Source organism: Cricetulus griseus, chromosome 8 (assembly GCF_003668045.3).
Source record: "Cricetulus griseus strain 17A/GY chromosome 8, alternate assembly CriGri-PICRH-1.0, whole genome shotgun sequence".
NCBI classification, from domain to species: Eukaryota; Metazoa; Chordata; class Mammalia; order Rodentia; family Cricetidae; genus Cricetulus; species Cricetulus griseus.
This window is the reverse complement of record NC_048601.1, coordinates 58520971-58530696: the sequence shown is the minus strand read 5'-3', so window position 1 is coordinate 58530696 and position 9726 is coordinate 58520971. Positions and strand designations below refer to the sequence as shown.

General features: G+C 48.2%; 1 protein-coding gene across 2 annotated transcripts in view; it reads left to right on the top strand.

Moving 5' to 3' along the window:
- Positions 1-544: 544 nt before the first annotated feature.
- Positions 545-9726, top strand: part of Anxa4 (annexin A4) — a 50836-nt gene continuing 41654 nt past the window's right edge. The window contains exon 1 of one of the 2 annotated variants that reach the window (XM_027428606.2): positions 545-663. The gene's annotated coding sequence lies outside the window, so the exon portion shown is untranslated. Of the gene's footprint in view, positions 664-5220; positions 5313-9726 lie in introns of those variants that run through there. The other variant, XM_027428608.1, reaches the window with a different exon arrangement.

Sequence of the window (9726 nt, the reverse complement as noted above, 5' to 3'; positions counted from 1 at the left end):
TGTCCAGCAAGGAGCGAGAACCAGACTAGCGAGCAACCATAGCAGTAGGGAGTTCAGTGGGAAACCAGGAGCTGCTCCTAACCACAGTGCCTTGTACTAGCCCCCCTGCACTCTTCTCGGGACTCTGGAGACTGCAACTCTCTTCTTTAGAGAAGGCATGGAACTGCTAGGAATTTTCTGAAACATAAATTGTAGTGTGGGAGAAGGACAGGAATTGTACCTTCCGATGTCATTTTCTACTTTTCCAGCCAGTCTGGACGTAGGGACCCCGGGCGCCCCGCTGGAGCGCTGAGGCCCAGGTGGGACGGGTGACCCCTGTGGGACCCGAGGCCGAGATCCTGGGACTGGGGACCCGAGTGGGGTCTGACAGTGCAGGGTCAGGGTCCTGAGAGGGATTTGGCGACGCAGGTTCGGGGTCCTTTTGGGGGTCAGGGTCCTGAGTGGGGTAGAGAAGCCTAGTGCGGGATCCGCGGCCGGACCAGGCACCTCTTGGTGCGCGACTCAAGCTGTGCTCGGCCTGGGAGGGACTTTTCATCCCGTGGGCAAAGGGACAACCAGGAACTCGGGCTCAGTCTCCACCCCAAGACGGGGCGGGTCCTGTCGGCCCGAACGAACGAGGGTGTGGCAGCCGCAGTACACTCACAGGCGGTCTCCGCGCAAGAGGTAAGGGGCTTGGGCCGGGGTCCAGACCTCGGTTGCGGACTCTGGGCTCTGGGTGTGGGTCCTAGGCTCCGGGCGGTTATCCTAGGCTGGGATTCGCGGATTCTGGGTTGGGCCGCAGGTCTTAGGCTGGGGCCTGTAGACCTGAACTTGATCCCGAGATCCTGGGCTCGGACCCAGTTCTTGGGCTCCTGCTTGAGAGTCTTGGGCTCCAGCCAGCTGTCCTAGGCTGTGGCTAGGGGTCCTGAGCTCAGGGACTGGGTGCTGGACTGGGTGCAGTTCTTTGGGCCACCTGGCACTGCGCCCAGGACGCGTGCGGTCCCGAGCCGAGCTGAGCCAGAGCAGCTACCTGGGAAGCGGTGGGAAGCAGCAGGCGTGGCCCCGCAGTACACAGCACTACCCAGGCCAGTCCACCACTCCCAGACCCCTGTAGTCCTTTGCTGAGTCCAAGCGCCTGGCTCCACACGGAGGAAAAACGACTGAGTTAACACTCGTTGAAGCTCACCCTAGCACCACTTGTGTTACCTTTTATTTTTTACAAGTAAGTTTGCTTTCTCTTATTTTTAAGGCGCTCCTCGCCCCCCCCCCCCTTGTAGCTAACGGCCTAAGCACAGTGCCTGGCACACAGATCATCTTATTCTGAGCTGCGTGTCCCGTGTGACTACAGTCTCACTCGGTCCTCAGAGCCTTGACCAGCCGGGGACTTTGGAGCCTAAGAGGATGGCAGTGTAACACTTGCTTGCTTGATGTGCAACCCAGGTGTGTGAAAGCCTCCAGTTACTGGAGGAGCACTGTGAGCTCTAAGTAACCTTGCCTTTCATTAAAACTGGGCTCCTGGCTCTCCAGCTGGTGGCAGAAGGGTGGATGGGATGACCCGCTTGTCCCACTGCCCATCATTTCCAGACACTGACTTTCTTAGATGGGAAGGGACTCTACCAGTGCCAGTGAATTCATAAGAACAGAGAGAAGAATGAGTCAGAGGGCCAGAGACATATTTGTGTTGATAGAGTGCCCCCCCCCCCTCCAGCATACCAGAAGCCCTGGGCTTCATCCTTGGCTCTGAGTAAACCAGATGTATTTGTGCCTGAAACCCCAGTGCTTCGGGACAGTCGGTAGACAACTGCCTGCAACTCCAGCTCCAAGGGATCGGACAACCTCCTATGGCCTTAGAGAACACACACACACACACACACACACACACACACACACACACACACACACGAACGCACGCACACACATTAAATCTTTCTGTAAAAAAGTAAGCAGGAGAAGTCAGAAGCTAGATTGGGAAGAGGTAACCACAACCTCCTGAAAGCCGCTGGCCTCAGCTGTGGCTATCTTGTCAAAGCCAGTTAAAACAGGCTTCTGCTGATTTCCGGGGCATACTCATATGTACACTCACCCACTGGTACTAGAGACACCACTCTTAGGCCAAGGGCAATGATTTCCTCCTAACCAGAGTCCTTGCTTTTGTTAGGAATCGTGTTTTCTCTTAAAGCAGCCTGGAGATTAGCATTCAGGGTCAGGCTGCACCTGCCAGGTGTCAGTACCCACAGGGTGAGCCTCTTGGTCCTTCAGCCCCATGTCCTAGGTCACATTGCTTTGTTTGTGATAGCCATTCATTTATTTTCCTGTCTTGCTTACCCGCTTGTAGGCTACCAAGGGAGATCAAGGTGAGAGTCTTCACTGGAGATGGGGGTGGGGGGGGCGTGTCACTTGTCAGGGAATGAGGGAAGCTTACAGAATGAATAAACAGAGATTTTCCTTAAGGGCCAGTTTCATCCAATTATTTGATTAAAACCATGTTTTATATTTTAACAGTAAATTTTGAGGGAAAACCCTCAAAAGTTATGTTCTGTATTTTATCTTTCATTTTGAGATAGGATCTAATGTAGCCAAGGCTGGCCTCAAATTTTCTGTGTAGCCAAGGATGCCCTCAAACTTCTGATCCTATTGCCTCTGCTCCCGAGTTCTGGGATTGTAGATGTGCACAACCATAGTTTATTGGGTTCTGGGGATTGAACCCGGGGCTTTGTGCATGCTAGGCAAGCATTCTTCCAACTGAGCTACATCTCCAGCCACCAAAATTATATACCTTTCAAATCTAAAGCAGGAAGCTTTCAAAAAGGTGTTGGCTTGAGTTTGGGGGCATCATTTTCTCCAAACCAAGCCTTTGGTGGGTTGTTCTCATACAGTTGGAGAATGGGGGGAGTTTGATAGGTACCTCGATGGCCTTCTCAGAGTGTCTCTGGGTAATGGTCAGCCCACACTCTTTATTTCTAACTCCCTTCAGCCTGAGATGGGCTCTTAACCCGGCTTTACAAATGAAGAAATATGGCTTCAAGTCCTGGTCCCAATACTTCCCCCAACTTCAGGATGCATCTAAATCCCCTAGGAAGTCTAAACAATATTTAGAATCCTGCCCTATTCTTGTTCATTTGTTTCAAGACAAGGTCTCAGTATGTAACCATGGCTGTCTTGGACTCTTAATGTAGACCAGGCTGGGCTGAACTCACAGAGATCCGCCTGCCTCTGCCTCCCAAGTGCTGGGATTAAGGGTATGTGCTACAATGCCTGGCTCTTGCCACATTCTTTAAAAAAAATTTTTTTTGAGATATTCTGACTGCATAACCCAGGCCAACCTGGAATTTGACATCCTTCTCAGGCCCCTGTGTCACCTGGTTTTACTTACTCCAAGTGTGCACCCTGGAAGATCACTACCCTAGCTTCTGATCTGGTGTGATGAATTGGGATCCCAGGGCCTCACTTTAAGAACATAGGCCTTACACACTCACAAATGAACGTGCTTGCTAAGCTGAATGAAGTGTGAAAGTGTGACCTTCCCTGGGACTCTAATCTGTCACTACACGCTCTAGGTGATGTGAAGGCTAATGCCCCTGTGAAGAGGGACATTCTGAACCTCTCCATCCTGAAGGACAGTTCCCCACTGTACAGTCAGTATTGTAGAGATCTGATTAACAACAGACATTTCTCCCTCCAAACTCACTTCTGGGGGAGGGATGCTGTGGAAGCCAGGGGACAACTTCAGCTATTGTTCCTCAGGTGCTGTCCACATTTTTTATTTTGAGACAAGGTCTCTCATTGTCTCACTACCTAAGCCAGGCTGGCTGACCAGTGAGCCTCCCCAGCAATGGGATCCTAAACACGCCTACCAAATCTCTTGGTTTACAAGACAGCACTTCACTAACTGTACTGTTACTGTAGTCCCTCAATGCGGGCTTACAGTGCTCAGCACTTCTAGGCTTAGCTCCAGCTCAAGGTTTTCTGTTTGTTGTTAACATGATTGAAGCTGAGATGGATTAATACACTCCACTAACTGCTTTAAAAACCAAGGGTCTCCGAGGCCCACTGTGGGTTACATGGGGTACAATTCCTTGGTGTCTAGTTGTATTTGAATTGAGCAGTGATTTTGCTGTGGGACCCTGAAACACCATTTTTGAAGAGCCTTTTCTAAACTTAAAGGTTCCCATTGCTTGAGGTCAGTAAATTGCCATACCACCTCCTGAACTTGTCATAAAACATCTGTGAATGTTATCGCTGCCATCAGCTCGGGCAGAAATGGTGACTAAAAGTCAGACTGTAGGTTACCATGTAGAAATCCCAAGTGGGTTCCTCCCTGCCCCTCTCCTAACCCTCAGGCCAAGATGTCACAGAATCTGAACGATGAGATGCCAGAGAGCAGACACTTTCTGGCCCATATGAAAGTGTTCTCTGTGTGAAGGGACCCTCCCCCTGGAGAGGGACCATGTGGCATTGTTATCAGAGGCTAACATGGGGCCTCATTCTCCTGCTTCACTCCTGCCTGATCTCTCCCCTAGAGAAGGCAGCACAGCCTTTACAGGAATTGGGCCCCAATATCTACCTCTAAGGAAGCAGAGGAACACATTTTTGGGAGTTTGAGTGCCATTGTCTGCAGGTGCACCTTTCTGAGTCTCATGAGGACCTATTGACTCAGTGGTTCTCATTCTTTGTAGAGGTGCACCCCCCACGCCAGCCCCCCACCCGCACCCCCTGCTATGAGAATTTTATCTGAAGCCATCCATCCCTTCTCGAGAAAAATGAACACACACTTAACATTCTTCACAATTTCAAGAGGCTTCCAGACACCCTTCTGAGCCCAGGCAAGGGTGTCTGGAGAGCACCTGAGGACCTGTGAGGAAAAGTTGGTAGCATTTGTCCTCTGAGTTATACCCACTAGTGGGAGGGTTGGGTCATACAGAGGAGTTCTGTTTAAATTCACTGAGGAACTTCCATACTGCTTTCCATAGTGGTTGTAGCAATTTGCATTCCCACCAGCCCTGTGCAAGGATCTTGTTTACACCGGCTGTCCTTAGTAATTTTTGGTAGCAACCTGTTCTGGGGGCAGGTGAGATCTCTGTGGTTTTGACCTGGCCTTCTCTGATGATTGGTGATGTTGAGCCCCCCTCGCCCGTAGGTTTGGCCATTTGAATGTCTTGTTTTCAGAGGTAGTTATTTAAATTGATTACCCATGTTTATTGAAGATTTTTGTTATTTTGTTTAATTTTTATGACACTGGAGGTTGGACTAGGGCCTCTTAGATGCTAAGCAAGAACTCCACCATGGAGCCTCAGCTCTGGTCTTCTCAGCTCTGGAGTCCTCAGGATGTCCAGGCAAGTGTCCTAATGTCACCTGGCACTCAGTGTATCTAAGATGAATGGGCAGGAAGCCACATTCACCTATCCAGACAAAAACTATGTTCCATGCCTGACTCTCTTTACCCTCTCTACCAAACCGGGGTACAACTCTGTCTGGCCTGTCTCCTTGCTGTCTCTCGGAACTGCTTCCCCTACTATGTTCTCTCTCAGGCCCTTATTAATTTTCACCAAAGCCACCTCAGCTCTTTCCTAACTTGGGTCCGAATGACAGTGACTAGAAAGCTGTTTTGTTTGTCACTACCACCCTCATCCTACCCCAGAATTCCCTGCAGATACCCCACTACCCCCGGGATAAACAGCAGCTTTTTAGGGGCCAGCTTCTGCCTTCCCCTGCTCCTCCTCCTAACACACATAAGCAGACGTGTGGCTCAGCTCCCAACTCTGCCATCAGCGAGGCACTCTGCCTCTATGCCCACCTAGCAGACAGACACCTGATTTTCAAACTCATCTCCTCCAGTGAGGGCAGCCAACCTGCTCCAAAGGCAGATTCAATTCAGCATCTTTTTAGTATCCTGCACTTAAGGGCTCAATAAGGGTTTAAATGTGTAGGCCAATCGGCATAGGACAACAAAGTGGAAAGGGGTGTGTTCTGTCACACTGAGGGTGTCCAAGTGTCCCAAGTGTTTTTTTAAAGTAGATTGTTTCCAAGGACGAGCTCTCCCGATATTCTAAGTGTGTCTTCCCTTCCTCCCTCCTTCTTTCCCTCCTTCTCTCCCTCCTTCTCTCCCTGCCTCCCTCCTTCTTCCTCTCCTCTCTGTCTAATAAGTGAGCCTCAGAATGAAGGCACTGGGGAAATACACAAATCTTTTGGTGGAGATTAAAAGGATAGAAACCATGCACAAGCAGTTGGGAGAACAAGGTCTGACTGTGATGCTAATTTCATCAGTCCTGTTCACGGCACAGTTACAGAAAACGGTGGGCCGTACAGTGGGGTAAATAGCATGAGCTACATTTGGAAGTTTGAGTTTCCTGTAGTGAATTAAGGAACTGTAAAGAGGGGCTGGAGACCCCGCTCGTGTAAGTGTAAGGACCTGAGTTTGGATCCACAGCACCCACATAAGGGCCAGGCCTGGCCACACATACTGAGAACGCAGACTCTAGAGTGGAGCCAGGTGGGTCCTGGGGACTTGCTGGCCAGTCAAGTCTAAACAGCAAGTTCTAGGGTCAGTGAGAGACGCTGTCTCAAAATAAGGTAGAGAAGCAATTGAGGATGGCATGCTGGTGTCATCATGTAGCAGCTACATGTGCTAACATATGTACTCTCTCTCTCTCCCTCTCTCCCTCTCCCTCTCCCTCTCTCTCTCTCTCTCTCTCTCTCTCTCTCTCTCTCTCTCTCTCTCTCTCTCACACACACACACACACACACACACACACACAGACACACACACACACGTGCACGAACAGAGACTGCAGGCAGCACTCTAGTTACTGCCCAAGTGCTGCCCTTGCTTCCAGGTCACTCAAGAAATAGTAAACGTAATATAAGTAAAAGGAGACAGGAACAAATTACCTTCAGTAATAAAGACTGAAGCTAGGGATTTACCACAGTTGTTGTGTGAGGGCTCAGGATTGGCAAAGGCAATTGAAAAAGGCATTGCCTTGAAAATAAAATAAAAACAAAACTGGGTTGGTTGTTTTACAGCATATCCAAAGTATGATCACATGTAATCAATATAAAATTGTTAATGACTGCTCTTCAGTTTATGATATTTTACAGCGATGACACATTTGAATTTCTTGTCACCAGAAAAATTTAATATATATATTTGGATTTCGTAGTATTTACAGTTTTACCATCAATTCGAATTCTCAGAATATTTTAAACATACTTAAGATTTTTGTAGTAGCTAAATTAAGTATCAAAAAATTATTTCATGAGTTGGGCATGTAGCTCCGTTGAGAGAGCCTAGCACTTGAAAAGTCCTGGCCTTTGTTCCCTGGCACCACATAAATTGTCTGTATTAGGCACGACTGTGGCAGTAGCCCTGGGGAGGCAGAGGCGGAGGATCAGAGGTTCAGGGTCATCCTTGGCTAATAGCGAGTTAGGTGCCAGCCTGAATTGCACAAGACTGTCCCAATTTTTTTAAAAAAATTCCATTAAACATTTAAAACCTCATTTTAAAAAGTGGTTCATCTTCTCCAGAAGAATTTGATTTGAACCAAAAGCCTGTGGCTTCTTGAACTGCATGTGTCCTGTGTCAACTCCTTCACTTTCTCTTTATAGTGACAATACTGAAGCTTCTGACATCTGTCATTTCTTCATGGGGAGCAAGCTTCCATTTTAAAAATTTTTAAATATCAGCCAGGCATCGTAGTGCATGCCTTTAATCTCAGCACTTGGGAGATAAAAGCAGGTGGATTTCTGTGGGTTTGAGGCCAGGCTGGTTACATAGTGAGTTCTAGACCAGCAGAGCTACAGGAAGATACCCTGTCTCAAAATATAAAAAAAGAAAAAGAAAAATATATATGCATATATATATATATATATATATATATATATATATATCCACATTTACCTTTTTAAGCTAGAAAATAATTTAAGATAACTAGCAAATTCAAATTGCAAATGATTACCTTGTGCTGTCTGTGAACCATATTCAAATAAACGCATTAAAATATTGCTTAGTGCCTGGGAATAATATTCAAATTGAACAAAGCTGTTGGTACCAATTAGTAGTTACATGTAATACTAGACAGGACATGCCTGTCAGGTGCTTTGTGCAAGTGGCCAAGGTAAATTTCAGTCCTGCCAGAGCAGGAAGTTAATGCATTTTAAAATGTAAATTTAAGCATATGGGGGGATTAATGCATTTAAAGAGTAAATTCAATCAGAATGATTCAGACTTTAAACAGTTACTCTGTAGCTGTAGCTGCATAAGTTGCTCAGTAGCCACACATGGTTCATGGCTACCAGTAGCTCAGTGCAAGGTCAGCAGAGCGCCCAGTGGCAGCCTGTGTGCTGACCCACTCTCCAGCAGGGGAGGGCTGTTTGCAAGGAACCTGCTCTAATCCTCAGTTTCTACCAGTTAAAGCAGTTAAAAACACTTAATGATCGACAAGCAAAATAGTCCAAGTGGTCCTCAAACTTATAATCCTGCCACAGTCTCCTGAGTGCTAAGACGGTGGGCATGCCCCACCACAGCCACTATGTGGTTTTCTCTGTGTTCCTCTCTCTGTCTCTGTCAGGCCAGTCAGTCAATGGTGTCGCCCCCTTCTCCCCCACATTCTCCACTTCCATCCTCTGCAAGCTACTTGCATTCCCTCTCAGCTTGACACAGCTGCCTCGGGTCAGTCCTACTCTTTCCAGTTTTGTCAGGAAGTCTTTTTCTTAGTCGTGCCTTGGAGAGGATTCAGTACAAAACTGGGGGAGGCTTCACCATAAATAGCAAAGTTCCCTCCATGATTCAGAAAGCCACAGTGGAAGTTTGGACACTTCTGTTCTGTGCCTTTCTGCCAGACTCAGCTTGAATTCTGCAAAGATTTGGGAGCAGAACCCCACCCTGACTCAGGGAGGGTGTGGCTGACGGAGGTGCTGCCCACACAGCTGGCTGGATCTGAGGTCATTGGCAGAGCTGAGGCCTCAGAACGAGTCTGCTCTCTGCTGCTTTCCGCCTCAATCTGTCGAGGGAAAACACGCTACTTTCCTGTTCATCTGGGGGAAAGTATGCTCTTCCCTCCTGGGCAAATGGCAGTGGCCTGGTGGCTTCCTCTACAGCCAGAAGGATAGGGCCATAGAACACCTATATCCCACTTTGGGGCAAATGGAGCCCAGCAGAATATCTGGAAGCCTGGTCACGGTCACGTGCTAGCTTACAGAAGGGCTGCACTGTGTGCATTAGTGTGTGGGGCCAGAGATAGAAGGCGGGTGTCTTTTCTTTGCTCCCCACCTTGTTTTTATTAACAGTGTGTCTCACTGAGCCTGGACCTCACTGATTTATCTAGGCTCTCTGACCAGTCAGTCCCAGGGATCCTCTTGCCTCCACCGACCCCACCTCCAAGCTGGAGTAACAGGTTCACCGCCACGCCCTCTTCTTCTTCTTCTTCTTCTTCTTCTTCTTCTTCTTCTTCTTCTTCTTCTTCTTCTTCTTCTTCTTCTTCTTCTTCTTGATATTATTATTATTAAACATTGGTGCTTGGGGATCTGATCGCAGGTTCTCATGCTTGGACAACAAATACTTTGCCCACTAAACCATCTTTCCAGTCACCCTCCTGTACTTTTTAAGATACTTTTTTTTTGGACAGAGCCTCATGTAGCCCAAGATGGCATTGCTATGCAGCTAAGGACGCCCCTGAGCTTCTGATCCTCCTGCCTCTATCTCTGTAGCACTGGAATTATAGGCACGTGCCACCATGCCTGGCTTCAAAAAGC